At 38.0% G+C, this 22,035-nt stretch overlaps 8 non-coding genes across 8 annotated transcripts; all 8 read right to left on the reverse strand.

The window, feature by feature from the left end:
• Window positions 1-3,447: 3,447 nt before the first annotated feature.
• On the reverse strand, window positions 3,448-3,520 carry TRNAF-GAA (transfer RNA phenylalanine (anticodon GAA)). The gene has a single exon. It is a non-coding gene; the product is annotated as a tRNA-Phe (tRNA).
• Window positions 3,521-4,028: 508 nt separating this feature from the next.
• Window positions 4,029-4,101, reverse strand: TRNAY-GUA (transfer RNA tyrosine (anticodon GUA)). Its single transcript has one exon. It is a non-coding gene; the product is annotated as a tRNA-Tyr (tRNA).
• Window positions 4,102-4,611: 510 nt separating this feature from the next.
• TRNAF-GAA (transfer RNA phenylalanine (anticodon GAA)) lies at window positions 4,612-4,684 on the reverse strand. The gene has a single exon. It is a non-coding gene; the product is annotated as a tRNA-Phe (tRNA).
• A 3,994-nt stretch (window positions 4,685-8,678) lies between these two features.
• On the reverse strand, window positions 8,679-8,751 carry TRNAF-GAA (transfer RNA phenylalanine (anticodon GAA)). The gene has a single exon. It is a non-coding gene; the product is annotated as a tRNA-Phe (tRNA).
• A 3,420-nt stretch (window positions 8,752-12,171) lies between these two features.
• On the reverse strand, window positions 12,172-12,244 carry TRNAF-GAA (transfer RNA phenylalanine (anticodon GAA)). The gene has a single exon. It is a non-coding gene; the product is annotated as a tRNA-Phe (tRNA).
• A 2,254-nt stretch (window positions 12,245-14,498) lies between these two features.
• TRNAF-GAA (transfer RNA phenylalanine (anticodon GAA)) lies at window positions 14,499-14,571 on the reverse strand. Its single transcript has one exon. It is a non-coding gene; the product is annotated as a tRNA-Phe (tRNA).
• Window positions 14,572-18,565: 3,994 nt separating this feature from the next.
• On the reverse strand, window positions 18,566-18,638 carry TRNAF-GAA (transfer RNA phenylalanine (anticodon GAA)). Its single transcript has one exon. It is a non-coding gene; the product is annotated as a tRNA-Phe (tRNA).
• Window positions 18,639-20,311: 1,673 nt separating this feature from the next.
• TRNAF-GAA (transfer RNA phenylalanine (anticodon GAA)) lies at window positions 20,312-20,384 on the reverse strand. Its single transcript has one exon. It is a non-coding gene; the product is annotated as a tRNA-Phe (tRNA).
• Between the last annotated feature and the right edge of the window lie 1,651 nt (window positions 20,385-22,035).

Consider the following 22,035-nt stretch of genomic DNA (forward strand, 5'->3'; position numbering starts at 1 on the left):
TCTAACGCTCTCCCAACTGAGCTATTTCAGCATTCTGATAGCTGGGGTCTTCATACTTTAATTTGAACCATTTAACAAAATAGATGCAGGACCTGGATTTTTAACCTCATATGGTAGAGATATGTTTTAAGGAGTCCTGTATCATTCCCCAGTTAACTGGTGCAATGGGTAAATAGCATTTTTGGGATCCAGGTTAGGTAGTTGTTTTTTTAACTCTGAATGGACTAGCACTATATTACCTAGATATATTTGGCATGAGTAGGTAAGCAATGTCATCTGACTACTGACATCTGTGTTCAAGGGGAAGTGGAATGTGATGCAGACAAGAGTTTACTTTACAAAAAAGGACGAAGTGGGAAACATTCATTGTCAAACCTGAAGGCAAGATAGGTGGAAGAAAGTTTAAAAGGAGGACAGAAAGCAAAGTCTATGTTGAATTGATCATTTTATAGATCAGTTGATAAAAATGTTGATAGAGAAAAAAGTACTACAGCTGATTCCAAGACCTATTTTGTTAGAAGCAAGGAACCTCTCAACTGTGCCAAAACCCAGGATGGAACCAGGGACCTTTAGATCTTCAGTCTAATGCTCTCCCAACTGAGCTATTGCGGCCTGCTTATAGATGTGGTCTTCATACTTTAATTTAAACCATTTAACAAAATAGATGCAGGACCTGGATTTTTAACCTCATATGGTAGAGATATGTTTTAAGGAGTCCTGTATCATTCCGCAATTAACTGGTGCAATGGGCAAATAGCAGTTTTGGGATCCAGGTTAGGTAGTTGTTTTTTTAACTCTGAATGGACTAGCACTATATTACCCAGATATATTTGGCATGAGTAGGTAAGCAATGTCATCTGACTACTGACATCTGTATTCAAGGGGAGGTGGAAGGTAATGCAGACAAGAGTTTACTTTACAAAAAAGCATGAAATGGGAAATATTCATTGTCAAACCTGAAGGTAAGAGAGGTGGAAGCAAGTTTAGAAGGAGGACATAAAGCAACGTCTATGTTAAATTGATTGTGTTGTAGATCAGTTGGAAAAAATTTGATGAATAGAGAAAAAGTACTACAGCTGATTCCAAGACCTATTTTGTTAGAAGCAAGGAACCTCTCAACTGTGCCGAAACCCAGGATTGAACGAGGGACCTTTAGATCTTCAGTCTAACGCTCTCCCAACTGAGCTATTTCAGCCTGCTTATAGCTGTGGTCTTCATACTTTAATTTAAACCATTTAACAAAATAGATGCAGGACCTGGATTTTTAACCTCATATGGTAGAGATATGTTTTAAGGAGTCCTGTATCATTCCGCAATTAACTGGTGCAATGGGTAAATAGCATTTTTGGGATCCAGGTTAGGTAGTTGTTTTTTTAACTCTGAATGGACTAGCACTATATTACCTAGATATATTTGGCATGAGTAGGTAAGCAATGTCATCTGACTACTGACATCTGTGTTCAAGGGGAAGTGGAATGTGATGCAGACAAGACTTTACTTTACAAAAAAGGACGAAGTGGGAAACATTCATTGTCAAACCTGAAGGCAAGATAGGTGGAAGAAAGTTTAAAAGGAGGACAGAAAGCAAAGTCTATGTTGAATTGATCATTTTGTAGATCAGGTGATAAAAATGTTGATAGAGAAAAAAGTACTACAGCTGATTCCAAGACCTATTTTGTTAGAAGCAAGGAACCTCTCAACTGTGCCGAAACCCGGGATGGAACCAGGGACCTTTAGATCTTCAGTCTAAAGCTCTCCCAACTGAGCTATTGCGGCCTGCTTATAGATGAGGTCTTCATACTTTAATTTAAACCATTTGACAAAATAGATGCAGGACCTGGATTTTTAACCTCATATGTTAGAGATATGTTTTAAGGAGTCCTGTATCATTCCGCAATTAACTGGTGCAATGGGCAAATAGCAGTTTTGGGATCTAGGTTAGGTAGTTGTTTTTTTAACTCTGAATGGACTAGCACTATATTACCCAGATATATTTGGCATGAGTAGGTAAGCAATGTCATCTGACTACTGACATCTGTGTTCAAGGGGAAGTGGAATGTGATGCAGACAAGAGTTTACTTTACAAAAAAGGACGAAATGGAAAACATTCATAGTCAAACCTGAAGGCAAGATAGGTGGAAGAAAGTTTAAAAGGAGGACAGAAAGCAAAGTCTATGTTGAATTGATCATTTTGTAGATCAGTTGATAAAAATGTTAATAGAGAAAAAAGTACTACAGCTGATTCCAAGACCTATTTTGTTAGAAGCAAGGAACCTCTCAACTGTGCCGAAACCCGGGATTGAACCAGGGACCTTTAGATCTTCACTCTAACGCTCTCCCAACTGAGCTATTTCGGCCTTCTGATAGCTGGGGTCTTCATACTTTAATTTGAACCAATTAACAAAATAGATGCAGGACCTGGATTTTTAACCTCATATGGTAGAGATATGTTTTAAGGAGTCCTGTATCATTCCCCAGTTAACTGGTGCAATGGGTAAATAGCATTTTTGGGATCCAGGTTAGGTAGTTGTTTTTTTAACTCTGAATGGACTAGCACTATATTACCCAGATATATTTGGCATGAGTAGGTAAGCAATGTCATCTGACTACTGACATCTGTGTTCAAGGGGAAGTGGAATGTGATGCAGACAAGAGTTTACTTTACAAAAAAGGACGAAATGGAAAACATTCATAGTCAAACCTGAAGGCAAGATAGGTGGAAGAAAGTTTAAAAGGAGGACAGAAAGCAAAGTCTATGTTGAATTGATCATTTTGTAGATCAGTTGATAAAAATGTTGATAGAGAAAAAAGTACTACAGCTGATTCCAAGACCTATTTTGTTAGAAGCAAGGAACCTCTCAACTGTGCCGAACCCCAGGATTGAACCAGGGACCTTTAGATCTTCAGTGTAACGCTCTCCCAACTTAGCTATTTCAGCCTGCTTATAGCTGTGGTCTTCATACTTTAATTTAAACCATTTAACAAAATAGATGCAGGACCTGGATTTTTAACCTCATATGGTGAGATATGTTTTAAGGAGTCCTGTATCATTCCCCAGTTAACTGGTGCAATGGGTAAATAGCATTTTTGGGATCCAGGTTAGGTAGTTGTTTTTTTAACTCTGAATGGACTAGCACTATATTACCCAGATATATTTGGCATGAGTAGGTAAGCAATGTCATCTGACTACTGACATCTGTGTTCAAGGGGAAGTGGAAGGTAATGCAGACAAGAGTTTACTTTTCAAAAAAGCATGAAATGGGAAATATTCATTGTCAAACCTGAAGGTAAGAGAGGTGGAAGCAAGTTTAGAAGGAGGATATAAAGCAAAGTCCATGTTAAATTGATTGTGTTGTTGATCAGTTGGAAAAAATTTGATGAATAGAGAAAAAGTACTACAGCTGATTCCAAGACCTATTTTGTTATAAGCAAGGAACCTCTCAACTGTGCCGAAACCCGGGATTGAACCAGGGACCATTAGATCTTCAGTCTAACGCTCTCCCAACTGAGCTATTTCGGCCTTCTGATAGCTGTGGTCTTCATACTTTAATTTGAACCATTTAACAAAATAGATGCAGGACCTGGATTTTTAACCTCATATGGTAGAGATATGTTTTAAGGAGTCCTGTATCATTCCCCAGTTAACTGGTGCAATGGGTAAATAGCATGTTTGGGATCCAGGTTAGGTAGTTGTTTTTTTAACTCTGAATGGACTAGCACTATATTACCTAGATATATTTGGCATGAGTAGGTAAGCAATGTCATCTGACTACTGACATCTGTGTTCAAGGGGAAGTGGAATGTGATGCAGACAAGAGTTTACTTTACAAAAAAGGACGAAATGGGAAACATTCATTGTCAAACCTGAAGGCAAGATAGGTGGAAGAAAGTTTAAAAAGAGGACAGAAAGCAAAGTCCATGTTGAATTGATCATTTTGTAGATCAGTTGATAAAAATGTTGATAGAGAAAAAAGTACTACAGCTGATTCCAAGACCTATTTTGTTAGAAGCAAGGAACCTCTCAACTGTGCCGAAACCCGGGATTGAACCAGGGACCTTTAGATCTACAGTCTAATGCTCTCCCAACTGAGCTATTGCGGCCTGCTTATAGATGTGGTCTTCATACTTTAATTTAAACCATTTAACAAAATAGATGCAGGACCTGGATTTTTAACCTCATATGGTAGAGATATGTTTTAAGGAGTCCTGTATCATTCCGCAATTAACTGGTGCAATGGGCAAATAGCAGTTTTGGGATCCAGGTTAGGTAGTTGTTTTTTTAACTCTGAATGGACTAGCACTATATTACCCAGATATATTTGGCATGAGTAGGTAAGCAATGTCATCTGACTACTGACATCTGTATTCAAGGGGAGGTGGAAGGTAATGCAGACAAGAGTTTACTTTACAAAAAAGCATGAAATGGGAAATATTCATTGTCAAACCTGAAGGTAAGAGAGGTGGAAGCAAGTTTAAAAGGAGGACATAAAGCAAAGTCTATGTTAAATTGATTGTGTTGTAGATCAGTTGGAAAAAATTTGATGAATAGAGAAAAAGTACTACAGCTGATTCCAAGGCCTATTTTGTTAGAAGCAAGGAACCTCTCAACTGTGCCGAAACCCGGGATTGAACCAGGGACCTTTAGATCTTCAGTCTAACGCTCTCCCAACTGAGCTATTTCGGCCTGCTTATAGCTGTGGTCTTCATACTTTAATTTAAACCATTTAACAAAATAGATGCAGGGCCTGGATTTTTAACCTCATATGGTAGAGATATGTTTTAAGGAGTCCTGTATCATTCCGCAATTAACTGGTGCAATGGGTAAATAGCATTTTTGGGATCCAGGTTAGGTAGTTGTTTTTTTAACTCTGAATGGACTAACACTATATTACCTAGATATATTTGGCATGAGTAGGTAAGCAATGTCATCTGACTACTGACATCTGTGTTCAAGGGGAAGTGGAATGTGATGCAGACAAGAGTTTACTTTACAAAAAAGTACGAAGTGGGAAACATTCACTGTCAAACCTGAAGGCAAGATAGGTGGAAGAAAGTTTAAAAGGAGGACAGAAAGCAAAGTCTATGTTGAATTGATCATTTTGTAGATCAGGTGATAAAAATGTTGATAGAGAAAAAAGTACTACAGCTGATTCCAAGACCTATTTTGTTAGAAGCAAGGAACCTCTCAACTGTGCCGAAACCCGGGATGGAACCAGGGACCTTTAGATCTTCACTCTAACGCTCTCCCAACTGAGCTATTTCGGCCTTCTGATAGCTGGGGTCTTCATACTTTAATTTGAACCATTTAACAAAATAGATGCAGGACCTGCATTTTTAACCTCATATGGTAGAGATATGTTTTAAGGAGTCCTGTATCATTCCCCAGTTAACTGGTGCAATGGGTAAATAGCATTTTTGGGATCCAGGTTAGGTAGTTGTTTTTTTAACTCTGAATGGACTAGCACTATATTACCCAGATATATTTGGCATGAGTACGTAAGCAATGTCATCTGACTACTGACATCTGTGTTCAAGGGGAAGTGGAATGTGATGCAGACAAGAGTTTACTTTACAAAAAAGGACGAAATGGAAAACATTCATAGTCAAACCTGAAGGCAAGATAGGTGGAAGAAAGTTTAAAAGGAGGACAGAAAGCAAAGTCTATGTTGAATTGATCATTTTGTAGATCAGTTGATAAAAATGTTGATAGAGAAAAAAGTACTACAGCTGATTCTAAGACCTATTTTGTTAGAAGCAAGGAACCTCTCAACTGTGCCAAAACCCAGGATTGAACCAGGGACCTTTAGATCTTCAGTCTAACGCTCTCCCAACTTAGCTATTTCAGCCTGCTAATAGCTGTGGTCTTCATACTTTAATTTAAACCATTTAACAAAATAGATGCAGGACCTGGATTTTTAACCTCATATGGTGAGATATGTTTTAAGGAGTCCTGTATCATTCCGCAATTAACTGGTGCAACGGGTAAATAGCATTTTTGGGATCCAGGTTAGGTAGTTGTTTTTTTAACTCTGAATGGACTAGCACTATATTACCCAGATATATTTGGCATGAGTAGGTAAGTAATGTCATCTGACTACTGACATCTGTGTTCAAGGGGAAGTGGAAGGTAATGCAGACAAGAGTTTACTTTACAAAAAAGCATGAAATGGGAAATATTCATTGTCAAACCTGAAGGTAAGAGAGGTGGAAGCAAGTTTAGAAGGAGGATATAAAGCAAAGTCCATGTTAAATTGATTGTGTTGTAGATCAGTTGGAAAAAATTTGATGAATAGAGAAAAAGTACTACAGCTGATTCCAAGACCTATTTTGTTAGAAGCAAGGAACCTCTCAACTGTGCCGAAAACCGGGATTGAAACAGGTACCTTTAGATCTTCAGTCTAACGCTCTCCCAACTGAGCTATTTCGGCCTTCTGATAGCTGTGGTCTTCATACTTTAATTTGAACCATTTAACAAAATAGATGCAGGACCTGGATTTTTAACCTCATATGGTAGAGATATGTTTTAAGGAGTCCTGTATCATTCCCCAGTTAACTGGTGCAATGGGTAAATAGCATGTTTGGGATCCAGGTTAGGTAGTTGTTTTTTTAACTCTGAATGGACTAGCACTATATTACCTAGATATATTTGGCATGAGTAGGTAAGCAATGTCATCTGACTACTGACATCTGTGTTCAAGGGGAAGTGGAATGTGATGCAGACAAGAGTTTACTTTACAAAAAAGGACGAAATGGGAAACATTCATTGTCAAACCTGAAGGCAAGATAGGTGGAAGAAAGTTTAAAAAGAGGACAGAAAGCAAAGTCTATGTTGAATTGATCATTTTGTAGATCAGTTGATAAAAATGTTGATAGAGAAAAAAGTACTACAGCTGATTCCAAGACCTATTTTGTTAGAAGCAAGGAACCTCTCAACTGTGCCGAAACCCGGGATTGAACCAGGGACCTTTAGATCTTCAGTCTAACGCTCTCCCAACTGAGCTATTGCAGCCTGCTTATAGCTGTGGACTTCATACTTTAATTTAAACCATTTAACAAAATAGATGCAGGACCTGGATTTTTAACCTCATATGGTAGAGATATGTTTTAAGGAGTCCTGTATCATTCCGCAATTAACTGGTGCAATGGGCAAATAGCAGTTTTGGGATCCAGGTTAGGTAGTTGTTTTTTTAACTCTGAATGGACTAGCACTATATTACCCAGATATATTTGGCATGAGTAGGTAAGCAATGTCATCTGACTACTGACATCTGTATTCAAGGGGAGGTGGAAGGTAATGCAGACAAGAGTTTACTTTACAAAAAAGCATGAAAAAGGGGAAATATTCATTGTCAAACCTGAAGGTAAGAGAGGTGGAAGCAAGTTTAGAAGGAGGACATAAAGCAAAGTCTATGTTAAATTGATTGTGTTGTAGATCAGTTGGAAAAAATTTGATGAATAGAGAAAAAGTACTACAGCTGATTCCAAGACCTATTTTGTTAGAAGCAAGGAACCTCTCAACCGTGCCGAAACCCGGGATTGAACCAGGGACCTTTAGATCTTCAGTCTATTGCTCTCCCAACTGAGCTATTTTGGCCTGCTTATAGCTGTGGTCTTCATACTTTAATTTAAACCATTTAACAAAATAGATGCAGGACCTGGATTTTTAACCTCATATGGTAGAGATATGTTTTAAGGAGTCCTGTATCATTCCCCAGTTAACTGGTGCAATGGGTAAATAGCATTTTTGGGATCCAGGTTAGGTAGTTGTTTTTTTAACTCTGAATGGACTAGCACTATATTACCTAGATATATTTGGCATGAGTAGGTAAGCAATGTCATCTGAATACTGACATCTGTGTTCAAGGGGAAGTGGAATGTGATGCAGACAAGAGTTTACTTTACAAAAAAGGATGAAATGGGAAACATTCATTGTCAAACCTGAAGGCAAGATAGGTGGAAGAAAGTTTAAAAGGAGGACAGAAAGCAAAGTCTATGTTGAATTGATCATTTTGTAGATCAGTTGATAAAAATGTTGATAGAGAAAAAAGTACTACAGCTGATTCCAAGACCTATTTTGTTAGAAGCAAGGAACCTCTCAACTGTGCCGAAACCCAGGATGGAACCAGGGACCTTTAGATCTTCAGTCTAACGCTCTCCCAACTGAGCTATTTCGGCCTGCTTATAGCTGTGGTCTTCATACTTTAATTTAAACCATTTAACAAAATAGATGCAGGACCTGGATTTTTAACCTCATATGGTAGAGATATGTTTTAAGGAGTCCTGTATCATTCCGAAATTAACTGGTACAATGGGTAAATAGCATTTTTTGGATCCAGGTTAGGTAGTTGTTTTTTTAACTCTGAATGGACTAGCACTATATTACCAAGATATATTTGGCATGAGTAGGTAAGCAATGTCATCTGACTACTGACATCTGTGTTCAAGGGGAAGGTAATTCAGACAAGAGTTTACTTTACAAAAAAGCATGAAATGGGAAATATTCATTGTCAAACCTGAAGGTAAGAGAGGTGGAAGCAAGTTTAGAAGAGGACATAAAGCAAAGTCTATGTTAAATTGATTGTGTTGTAGATCCGTTGGAAAAAATTTTATGAATAGAGAAAAAGTACTACAGCTGATTCCAAGACCTATTTTGTTAGAAGCAAGGAACCTCTCATCTGTGCCGAAACCCGGGATTGAACCAGGGACCTTTAGATCTTCAGTCTAACGCTCTCCCAACTGAGCTATTTCGGCCTTCTGATAGCTGGTGTCTTCATACTTTAATTTGAACCATTTAACAAAATAGATGCAGGACCTGGATTTTTAACCTCATATGGTAGAGATATGTTTTAAGGAGTTCTGTATCATTCCCCAGTTAACTGGTGCAATGGGTAAATAGTATTTTTGGGATCCAGGTTAGGTAGTTGTTTTTTTAACTCTGAATGGACTAGCACTATATTACCCAGATATATTTGGCATGAGTAGGTAAGCAATGTCATCTGACTACTGACATCTGTGTTCAAGGGGAAGTGGAAGGTAATGCAGACAAGAGTTTACTTTACAAAAAAGCATGAAATGGGAAATATTCATTGTCAAACCTGAAGGTAAGAGAGGTGGAAGCAAGTTTAGAAGGAGGACATAAAGCAAAGTCTATGTTAAATGGATTGTGTTGTAGATCAGTTGGAAAAAATTTGATGAATAGAGAAAAAGTACTACAGCTGATTCCAAGACCTATTTTGTTAGAAGCAAGGAACCTCTCAACTGTGCCGAAACCCAGGATTGAACCAGAGTCCTTTAGATCTTCAGTCTAACGCTCTCCCAACTGAGCTATTTCGGCCTGCTTACAGCTGTGGTCTTCATACTTTAATTTAAACCATTTAACAAAAAAGATGCAGGACCTGGATTTTTAACCTCATATGGTAGAGATATGTTTTAAGGAGTCTTGTATCATTCCGCAATTAACTGGTGCAATGGGTAAATAGCATTTTTTGGATCCAGGTTAGGTAGTTGTTTTTTTACCTCTGAATGGACTAGCACTATATTACCCAGATATATTTGGCATGAGTAGGCAAGCAATGTCATCTGACTACTGACATCTGTGTTCAAGGGGAAGTGGAAGGTAATGCAGACAAGAGTTTACTTTACAAAAAAGCATGAAATGGGAAATATTCATTGTCAAACCTGAAGTTAAGAGAGGTGGAAGCAAGTTTAGAAGGAGGACATAAAGCAAAGTCTATGTTAAATTGATTGTGTTGTAGATCAGTTGGAAAAAATTTGATGAATAGAGAAAAAGTACTACAGCTGATTCCAAGACCTACTTTGTTAGAAGCAAGGAACCTCTCAACTGTGCCGAAACCCAGGATTGAACCAGGGACCTTTAGATCTTCAGTCTAACGCTCTCCCAACTGAGCTATTTCAGCATTCTGATAGCTGGGGTCTTCATACTTTAATTTGAACCATTTAACAAAATAGATGCAGGACCTGGATTTTTAACCTCATATGGTAGAGATATGTTTTAAGGAGTCCTGTATCATTCCCCAGTTAACTGGTGCAATGGGTAAATAGCATTTTTGGGATCCAGGTTAGGTAGTTGTTTTTTTAACTCTGAATGGACTAGCACTATATTACCTAGATATATTTGGCATGAGTAGGTAAGCAATGTCATCTGACTACTGACATCTGTGTTCAAGGGGAAGTGGAATGTGATGCAGACAAGAGTTTACTTTACAAAAAAGGACGAAGTGGGAAACATTCATTGTCAAACCTGAAGGCAAGATAGGTGGAAGAAAGTTTAAAAGGAGGACAGAAAGCAAAGTCTATGTTGAATTGATCATTTTATAGATCAGTTGATAAAAATGTTGATAGAGAAAAAAGTACTACAGCTGATTCCAAGACCTATTTTGTTAGAAGCAAGGAACCTCTCAACTGTGCCAAAACCCGGGATGGAACCAGGGACCTTTAGATCTTCAGTCTAATGCTCTCCCAACTGAGCTATTGCGGCCTGCTTATAGATGTGGTCTTCATACTTTAATTTAAACCATTTAAAAAAATAGATGCAGGACCTGGATTTTTAACCTCATATGGTAGAGATATGTTTTAAGGAGTCCTGTATCATTCCGCAATTAACTGGTGCAATGGGCAAATAGCAGTTTTGGGATCCAGGTTAGGTAGTTGTTTTTTTAACTCTGAATGGACTAGCACTATATTACCCAGATATATTTGGCATGAGTAGGTAAGCAATGTCATCTGACTACTGACATCTGTATTCAAGGGGAGGTGGAAGGTAATGCAGACAAGAGTTTACTTTACAAAAAAGCATGAAATGGGAAATATTCATTGTCAAACCTGAAGGTAGGAGAGGAGGAAGCAAGTTTAGAAGGAGGACATAAAGCAAAGTCTATGTTAAATTGATTGTGTTGTAGATAAGTTGGAAAAAATTTGATGAATAGAGAAAAAGTACTACAGCTGATTCCAAGACCTATTTTGTTAGAAGCAAGGAACCTCTCAACTGTGCCGAAACCCGGGATTGAACCAGGGACCTTTAGATCTTCAGTCTAACGCTCTCCCAACTGAGCTATTGCGGCATGCTTATAGCTGTGGTCTTCATACTTTAATTTAAATCATTTAACAAAATAGATGCAGGACCTGGATTTTTAACCTCATATGGTAGAGATATGTTTTAAGGAGTCCTGTATCATTCCGCAATTAACTGGTGCAATGGGCAAATAGCATTTTTGGGATCCAGGTTAGGTAGTTGTTTTTTTAACTCTGAATGGACTAGCACTATATTACCCAGATATATTTGGCATGAGTAGGTAAGCAATGTCATCTGACTACTGACATCTGTGTTCAAGGGGAAGTGGAAGGTAATGCAGACAAGAGTTTACTTTACAAAAAAGCATGAAATGGGAAATATTCATTGTCAAACCTGAAGGTAAGAGAGGTGGAAGCAAGTTTAGAAGGAGGACATAAAGCAAAGTCTATGTTGAATTGATCATTTTGTAGAACAGTTGATAAAAATGTTGATAGAGAAAAAAGTACTACAGCTGATTCCAAGACCTATTTTGTTAGAAGCAAGGAACCTCTCAACTGTGCCGAAACCCGGGATTGAACCAGGGACCTTTAGATCTTCAGTCTAACGCTCTCCCAACTTAGCTATTTCGGCCTGCTTATAGCTGTGGTCTTCATACTTTAATTTAAACCATTTAACAAAATAGATGCAGGACCTGGATTTTTAACCTCATATGGTGAGATATGTTTTAAGGAGTCCTGTATCATTCTGCAATTAACTGGTGCAATGGGTAAATAGCATTTTTGGGATCCAGGTTAGGTAGTTGTTTTTTTAACTCTGAATGGACTAGCACTATATTACCCAGATATATTTGGCATGAGTAGGTAAGCAATGTCATCTGACTACTGACATCTGTGTTCAAGGGGAAGTGGAAGGTAATGCAGACAAGAGTTTACTTTACAAAAAAGCATGAAATGGGAAATATTCATTGTCAAACCTGAAGGTAAGAGAGGTGGAAGCAAGTTTAGAAGGAGGATATAAAGCAAAGTCTATGTTAAATTGATTGTGTTGTAGATCAGTTGGAAAAAATTTGATGAATAGAGAAAAAGTACTACAGCTGATTCCAAGACCTATTTTGTTAGAAGCAAGGAACCTCTCAACTGTGCCGAAACCCGGGATTGAACCAGGGACCTTTAGATCTTCAGTCTAACGCTCTCCCAACTGAGCTATTTCGGCCTTCTGATAGCTGTGGTCTTCATACTTTAATTTGAACCATTTAACAAAATAGATGCAGGACCTGGATTTTTAACCTCATATGGTAGAGATATGTTTTAAGGAGTCCTGTATCATTCCCCAGTTAACTGGTGCAATGGGTAAATAGCATTTTTGGGATCCAGGTTAGGTAGTTGTTTTTTTAACTCTGAATGGACTAGCACTATATTACCTAGATATATTTGGCATGAGTAGGTAAGCAATGTCATCTGACTACTGACATCTGTGTTCAAGGGGAAGTGGAATGTGATGCAGACAAGAGTTTACTTTACAAAAAAGGACGAAATGGGAAACATTCATTGTCAAACCTGAAGGCAAGATAGGTGGAAGAAAGTTTAAAAAGAGGACAGAAAGCAAAGTCTATGTTGAATTGATCATTTTGTAGATCAGTTGATAAAAATGTTATTAGAGAAAAAAGTACTACAGCTTATTCCAAGACCTATTTTGTTCGAAGCAAGGAACCTCTCAACTGTGCCGAAACCCGGGATTGAACCAGGGACCTTTAGATCTTCAGTTTAACGCTCTCCCAACTGAGGTATTGCAGCCTGCTTATAGCTGTGGTCTTCATACTTTAATTTAAACCATTTAACAAAATAGATGCAGGACCTGGATTTTTAACCTCATATGGTAGAGATATGTTTTAAGGAGTCCTGTATCATTCCGCAATTAACTGGTGCAATGGGCAAAGAGCAGTTTTGGGATCCAGGTTAGGTAGTTGTTTTTTTAACTCTGAATGGACTGGCACTATATTACCCAGATATATTTGGCATGAGTAGGTAAGCAATGTCATCTGACTACTGACATCTGTATTCAAGGGGAGGTGGAAGGTAATGCAGACAAGAGTTTACTTTACAAAAAAGCATGAAATGGGAAATATTCATTGTCAAACCTGAAGGTAAGAGAGGTGGAAGCAAGTTTAGAAGGAGGACATAAAGCAAAGTCTATGTTAAATTGATTGTGTTGTAGATCAGTTGGAAAAAATTTGATGAATAGAGAAAAAGTACTACAGCTGATTCCAAGACCTATTTTGTTAGAAGCAAGGAACCTCTCAACTGTGCCGAAACCCGGGATTGAACCAGGGACCTTTAGATCTTCATTCTAACGCTCTCCCAACTGAGCTATTTCGGCCTTCTTATAGCTGTGGTCTTCATACTTTAATTTAAACCATTTAACAAAATAGATGCAGGACCTGGATTCTTAACCTCATATGGTAGAGATATGTTTTAAGGAGTCCTGTATCATTCCCCAGTTAACTGGTGCAATGGGTAAATAGCATTTTTGGGATCCAGGTTAGGTAGTTTTTTTTTAACTCTGAATGGACTAGCACTATATTACCTAGATATATTTGGCATGAGTAGGTAAGCAATGTCATCTGACTACTGACATCTGTGTTCAAGGGGAAGTGGAATGTGATGCAGACAAGAGTTTACTTTACAAAAAAGGACGAAATGGGAAACATTCATTGTCAAACCTGAAGGCAAGATAGGTGGAAGAAAGTTTAAAAGGAGGACAGAAAGCAAAGTCTATGTTGAATTGATCATTTTGTAGATCAGTTGATAAAAATGTTGATAGAGAAAAAAGTACTACAGCTGATTCCAAGACCTATTTTGTTAGAAGCAAGGAACCTCTCAACTGTGGCGAAAACCGGGATGGAACCAGGGACTTTTAGATCTTCAGTCTAACGCTCTCCCAACTGAGCTATTGCGGCCTGCTTATAGCTGTGGTCTTCATACTTTAATTTAAACCATTTAACAAAATAGATGCAGGACCTGGATTTTTAACCTCATATGGTAGAGATATGTTTTAAGGAGTCCTGTATCATTCCGCAATTAACTGGTGCAATGGGCAAATAGCAGTTTTGGGATCCAGGTTAGGTTGTTGTTTTTTTAACTCTGAATGGACTAGCACTATATTACCCAGATATATTTGGCATGAGTAGGTAAGCAATGTCATCTGACTACTGACATCTGTATTCAAGGGGAGGTGGAAGGTAATGCAGACAAGAGTTTACTTTACAAAAAAGCATGAAATGGGAAATATTCATTGTCAAACCTGAAGGTAAGAGAGGTGGAAGCAAGTTTAGAAGGAGGACATAAAGCAAAGTCTATGTTAAATTGATTGTGTTGTAGATCAGTTGGAAAAAATTTGATGAATAGAGAAAAAGTACTACAGCTGATTCCAAGACCTATTTTGTTAGAAGCAAAGAAACTCTCAACTGTGCCGAAACCCGGGATTGAACCAGGGACCTTTAGATCTTCAGTCTAACGCTCTCCCAACTGAGCTATTTCGGCCTGCTTATAGCTGTGGTCTTCATACTTTAATTTAAACCATTTAACAAAATAGATTCAGGACCTGGATTTTTAACCTCATATGGTAGAGATATGTTTTAAGGAGTCCTGTATCATTCCGCAATTAACTGGTACAATGGGTAAATAGCATTTTTTGGATCCAGGTTAGGTAGTTGTTTTTTTAACTCTGAATGGACTAGCACTATATTACCCAGATATACTTGGCATGAGTAGGTAAGCAATGTCATATGACTACTGACATCTGTGTTCAAGGGGAAGGTAATGCAGACAAGAGTTTACTTTGCAAAAAAGCATGAAATGGGAAATATTCATTGTCAAACCTGAAGGTAAGAGAGGTGGAAGCAAGTTTAGAAGGAGGACATAAAGCAAAGTCTATGTTAAATTGATTGTGTTGTAGATCAGTTGGAAAAAATTTGATGAATAGAGAAAAAGTACTACAGCTGATTCCAAGACCTATTTTGTTAGAAGCAAGGAACCTCTCAACTGTGCCGAAACCCGGGATTGAACCAGGGACCTTTAGATCTTCAGTCTAACGCTCTCCCAACTGAGCTTTTTCAGCCTGCTTATAGCTGTGGTCTTCATACTTTAATTTAAACCATTTAACAAAATAGATGCAGGACCTGGATTTTTAACCTCATATGGTAGAGATATGTTTTAAGGAGTCCTGTATCATTCCCCAGTTAACTGGTGCAATGGGTAAATAGCATTTTTGGGATCCAGGTTAGGTAGTTGTTTTTTTAACTCTGAATGGACTAGCACTATATTACCTAGATATATTTGGCATGAGTAGGTAAGCAATGTCATCTGACTACTGACATCTGTGTTCAAGGGGAAGTGGAATGTGATGCAGACAAGAGTTTACTTTACAAAAAAGGACGAAATGGGAAACATTCATTGTGAAACCTGAAGGCAAGATAGGTGGAAGAAAGTTTAAAAGGAGGACAGAAAGCAAAGTCTATGTTGAATTGATCATTTTGTAGATCAGTTGATAAAAATGTTGATAGAGAAAAAAGTACTACAGCTGATTCCAAGACCTATTTTGTTAGAAGCAAGGAACCTCTCAACTGTGCCGAAACCCGGGATTGAACCAGGGACCTTTAGATCTTCAGTCTAACGCTCTCCCAACTGAGCTATTGCGGCCTGCTTATAGCTGTGGTCTTCATACTTTAATTTAAATCATTTAACAAAATAGATGCAGGACCTGGATTTTTAACCTCATATCTAGAGATATGTTTTAAGGAGTCCTGTATCATTCCGCAATTAACTGGTGCAATGGGCAAATAGCAGTTTTGGGATCCAGGTTAGGTAGTTGTTTTTTTAACCCTGAATGGACTAGCACTATATTACCCAGATATATTTGGCATGAGTAGGTAAGCAATGTCATCTGACTACTGACATCTGTGTTCAAGGGGAAGTGGAAGGTAATGCAGACAAGAGTTTACTTTACAAAAAAGCATGAAATGGGAAATATTCATTGTCAAACCTGAAGTTAAGAGAGGTGGAAGCAAGTTTAGAAGGAGGACATAAAGCAAAGTCTATGTTAAATTGATTGTGTTGTAGATCAGTTGGAAAAAATTTGATGAATAGAGAAAAAGTACTACAGCTGATTCCAAGACCTACTTTGTTAGAAGCAAGGAACCTCTCAACTGTGCCGAAACCCGGGATTGAACCAGGGACCTTTAGATCTTCAGTCTAACGCTCTCCCAACTGAGCTATTTCAGCATTCTTATAGCTGGGGTCTTCATACTTTAATTTGAACCATTTAACAAAATAGATGCAGGACCTGGATTTTTAACCTCATATGGTAGAGATATGTTTTAAGGAGTCCTGTATCATTCCCCAGTTAACTGGTGCAATGGGTAAATAGCATTTTTGGGATCCAGGTTAGGTAGTTGTTTTTTTAACTCTGAATGGACTAGCACTATATTACCTAGATATATTTGGCATGAGTAGGTAAGCAATGTCATCTGACTACTGACATCTGTGTTCAAGGGGAAGTGGAATGTGATGCAGACAAGAGTTTACTTTACAAAAAAGGACGAAATGGGAAACATTCATTGTGAAACCTGAAGGCAAGATAGGTGGAAGAAAGTTTAAAAGGAGGACAGAAAGCAAAGTCTATGTTGAATTGATCATTTTGTAGATCAGTTGATAAAAATGTTGATAGAGAAAAAAGTACTACAGCTGATTCCAAGACCTATTTTGTTAGAAGCAAGGAACCTCTCAACTGTGCCGAAACCCGGGATTGAACCAGGGACCTTTAGATCTTCAGTCTAACGCTCTCCCAACTGAGCTATTGCGGCCTGCTTATAGCTGTGGTCTTCATACTTTAATTTAAATCATTTAACAAAATAGATGCAGGACCTGGATTTTTAACCTCATATCTAGAGATATGTTTTAAGGAGTCCTGTATCATTCCGCAATTAACTGGTGCAATGGGCAAATAGCAGTTTTGGGATCCAGGTTAGGTAGTTGTTTTTTTAACCCTGAATGGACTAGCACTATATTACCCAGATATATTTGGCATGAGTAGGTAAGCAATGTCATCTGACTACTGACATCTGTGTTCAAGGGGAAGTGGAAGGTAATGCAGACAAGAGTTTACTTTACAAAAAAGCATGAAATGGGAAATATTCATTGTCAAACCTGAAGTTAAGAGAGGTGGAAGCAAGTTTAGAAGGAGGACATAAAGCAAAGTCTATGTTAAATTGATTGTGTTGTAGATCAGTTGGAAAAAATTTGATGAATAGAGAAAAAGTACTACAGCTGATTCCACGACCTATTTTGTTAGAAGCAAGGAACCTCTCAACTGTGCCGAAACCCGGGATGGAACCAGGGACCTTTAGATCTTCAGTCTAATGCTCTCCCAACTGAGCTATTGCGGCCTGCTTATAGATGTGGTCTTCATACTTTAATTTAAACCATTTAACAAAATAGATGCAGGACCTGGATTTTTAACCTCATATGGTAGAGATATGTTTTAAGGAGTCCTGTATCATTCCGCAATTAACTGGTGCAATGGGCAAATAGCAGTTTTAGGATTCAGGTTAGGTAGTTGTTTTTTTAACTCTGAATGGACTAGCACTATATTACCCAGATATATTTGGCATGAGTAGGTAAGCAATGTCATCTGACTACTGACATCTGTATTCAAGGGGAGGAGGAAGGTAATGCAGACTAGAGTTTACTTTACAAAAAAGCATGAAATGGGAAATATTCATTGTCAAACCTGAAGGTAAGAAAGGTGGAAGCAAGTTTAGAAGGAGGACATAAAGCAAAGTCTATGTTGAATTGATCATTTTGTAGATCAGATGATAAAAATGTTGATAGAGAAAAAAGTACTACAGCTGATTCCAAGACCTATTTTGTTAGAAGCAAGGAACCTCTCAACTGTGCCGAAACCCGGGATGGAACCAGGGACCTTTAGATCTTCAGTCTAATGCTCTCCCAACTGAGCTATTGCGGCCTGCTTATAGATGTGGTCTTCATACTTTAATTTAAACCATTTAACAAAATAGATGCAGGACCTGGATTTTTAACCTCATATGGTAGAGATATGTTTTAAGGAGTCCTGTATCATTCCGCAATTAACTGGTGCAATGGGCAAATAGCAGTTTTAGGATTCAGGTTAGGTAGTTGTTTTTTTAACTCTGAATGGACTAGCACTATATTACCCAGATATATTTGGCATGAGTAGGTAAGCAATGTCATCTGACTACTGACATCTGTATTCAAGGGGAGGAGGAAGGTAATGCAGACTAGAGTTTACTTTACAAAAAAGCATGAAATGGGAAATATTCATTGTCAAACCTGAAGGTAAGAAAGGTGGAAGCAAGTTTAGAAGGAGGACATAAAGCAAAGTCTATGTTAAATTGATTGTGTTGTAGATCAGTTGGAAAAAATTTGATGAATAGAGAAAAAGTACTACAGCTGATTCCACGACCTATTTTGTTAGAAGCAAGGAACCTCTCAACTGTGCCGAAACCCGGGATTGAACCAGGGACCTTTAGATCTTCAGTCTAACGCTCTCCCAACTGAGCTATTTCGGCCTGCTTATAGCTGTGGTCTTCATACTTTAATTTAAACCATTTAACAAAATAGATGCAGGACCTGGATTTTTAACCTCATATGGTGAGATATGTTTTAAGGAGTCCTGTATCATTCTGCAATTAACTGGTGCAATGGGTAAATAGCATTTTTGGGATCCAGGTTAGGTAGTTGTTTTTTTAACTCTGAATGGACTAGCACTATATTACCCAGATATATTTGGCATGAGTAGGTAAGCAATGTCATCTGACTACTGACATCTGTGTTCAAGGGGAAGTGGAAGGTAATGCAGACAAGAGTTTACTTTACAAAAAAGCATGAAATGGGAAATATTCATTGTCAAACCTGAAGGTAAGAGAGGTGGAAGCAAGTTTAGAAGGAGGATATAAAGCAAAGTCTATGTTAAATTGATTGTGTTGTAGATCAGTTGGAAAAAATTTGATGAATAGAGAAAAAGTACTACAGCTGATTCCAAGACCTATTTTGTTAGAAGCAAGGAACCTCTCAACTGTGCCGAAACCCGGGATTGAACCAGGGACCTTTAGATCTTCAGTCTAACGCTCTCCCAACTGAGCTATTTTGGCCTTCTGATAGCTGTGGTCTTCATACTTTAATTTGAACCATTTAACAAAATAGATGCAGGACCTGGATTTTTAACCTCATATGGTAGAGATATGTTTTAAGGAGTCCTGTATCATTCCCCAGTTAACTGGTGCAATGGGTAAATAGCATTTTTGGGATCCAGGTTAGGTAGTTGTTTTTTTAACTCTGAATGGACTAGCACTATATTACCTAGATATATTTGGCATGAGTAGGTAAGCAATGTCATCTGACTACTGACATCTGTGTTCAAGGGGAAGTGGAATGTGATGCAGACAAGAGTTTACTTTACAAAAAAGGACGAAATGGGAAACATTCATTGTCAAACCTGAAGGCAAGATAGGTGGAAGAAAGTTTAAAAAGAGGACAGAAAGCAAAGTCTATGTTGAATTGATCATTTTGTAGATCAGTTGATAAAAATGTTGATAGAGAAAAAAGTACTACAGCTTATTCCAAGACCTATTTTGTTCGAAGCAAGGAACCTCTCAACTGTGCCGAAACCCGGGATAGAACCAGGGACCTTTAGATCTTCAGTCTAACGCTCTCCCAACTGAGCTATTGCAGCCTGCTTATAGCTGTGGTCTTCATACTTTAATTTAAACCATTTAACAAAATAGATGCAGGACCTGGATTTTTAACCTCATATGGTAGAGATATGTTTTAAGGAGTCCTGTATCATTCCGCAATTAACTGGTGCAATGGGCAAATAGCAGTTTTGGGATCCAGGTTAGGTAGTTGTTTTTTTAACTCTGAATGGACTAGCACTATATTACCCAGATATATTTGGCATGAGTAGGTAAGCAATGTCATCTGACTACTGACATCTGTATTCAAGGGGAGGTGGAAGGTAATGCAGACAAGAGTTTACTTTACAAAAAAGCATGAAATGGGAAATATTCATTGTCAAACCTGAAGGTAAGAGAGGTGGAAGCAAGTTTAGAAGGAGGACATAAAGCAAAGTCTATGTTAAATTGATTGTGTTGTAGATCAGTTGGAAAAAATTTGATGAATAGAGAAAAAGTACTACAGCTGATTCCAAGACCTATTTTGTTAGAAGCAAGGAACCTCTCAACTGTGCCGAAACCCGGGATTGAACCAGGGACCTTTAGATCTTCAGTCTAACGCTCTCCCAACTGAGCTATTTCGGCCTGCTTATAGCTGTGGTCTTCATACTTTAATTTAAACCATTTAACAAAATAGATGCAGGACCTGGATTTTTAACCTCATATGGTAGAGATATGTTTTAAGGAGTCCTGTATCATTCCGCAATTAACTGGTACAATGGGTAAATAGCATTTTTTGGATCCAGGTTAGGTAGTTGTTTTTTTAACTCTGAATGAACTAGCACTATATTACCTAGATATATTTGGCATGAGTAGGTAAGCAATGTCATCTGACTACTGACATCTGTGTTCAAGGGGAAGTGGAAGGTAATGCAGACAAGAGTTTACTTTACAAAAAAGCATGAAATGGGAAATATTAATTGTCAAACCTGAAGGTAGGAGAGGTGGAAGCAAGTTTAGAAGGAGGACATAAAGCAAAGTCTATGTTAAATTGATTGTGTTGTAGATCAGTTGGAAAAAATTTGATGAATAGAGAAAAAGTACTACAGCTGATTCCAAGACCTATTTTGTTAGAAGCAAGGAACCTCTCAACTGTGCCGAAACCCGGGATTGAACCAGGGACCTTTAGATCTTCAGTCTAACGCTCTCCCAACTGAGCTATTTTGGCCTTCTGATAGCTGGGGTCTTCATACTTTAATTTGAACCATTTAACAAAATAGATGCAGGACCTGGATTTTTAACCTCATATGGTAGAGATATGTTTTAAGGAGTCCTGTATCATTCCCCAGTTAACTGGTGCAATGGGTAAATAGCATTTTTGGGATCCAGGTTAGGTAGTTGTTTTTTTAACTCTGAATGAACTAGCACTATATTACCTAGATATATTTGGCATGAGTAGGTAAGCAATGTCATCTGAATACTGACATCTGTGCTCAAGGGGAAGTGGAATGTGATGCAGACAAGAGTTTACTTTACAAAAAAGGACGAAATGGGAAACATTCATTGTCAAACCTGAAGGCAAGATAGGTGGAAGAAAGTTTAAAAGGAGGACAGAAAGCAAAGTCTATGTTGAATTGATCATTTTGTAGATCAGTTGATAAAAATGTTGATAGAGAAAAAAGTACTACAGCTGATTCCAAGACCTATTTTGTTATAAGCAAGGAACCTCTCAACTGTGCCGAAACCCGGGATTGAACCAGGGACCTTTAGATCTTCAGTCTAACGCTCTCCCAACTGAGCTATTGCAGCATGCTTATAGCTGTGGTCTTCATACTTTAATTTAAATCATTTAACAAAATAGATGCAGGACCTGGATTTTTAACCTCATATGGTAGAGATATGTTTTAAGGAGTCCTGTATCATTCCGCAATTAACTGGTGCAATGGGCAAATAGCATTTTTGGGATCCAGGTTAGGTAGTTGTTTTTTTAACTCTGAATGGACTAGCACTATATTACCCAGATATATTTGGCATGAGTAGGTAAGCAATGTCATCTGACTACTGACATCTGTGTTCAAGGGGAAGTGGAAGGTAATGCAGACAAGAGTTTACTTTACAAAAAAGCATGAAATGGGAAATATTCATTGTCAAACCTGAAGGTAAGAGAGGTGGAAGCAAGTTTAGAAGGAGGACATAAAGCAAAGTCTATGTTGAATTGACCATTTTGTAGATCAGTTGATAAAAATGTTGATAGAGAAAAAAGTACTACAGCTGATTCCAAGACCTATTTTGTTAG

Source organism: Lissotriton vulgaris, chromosome 8 (genome assembly GCF_964263255.1).
Source record: "Lissotriton vulgaris chromosome 8, aLisVul1.2, whole genome shotgun sequence".
Taxonomy (NCBI): Eukaryota; Metazoa; Chordata; class Amphibia; order Caudata; family Salamandridae; genus Lissotriton; species Lissotriton vulgaris.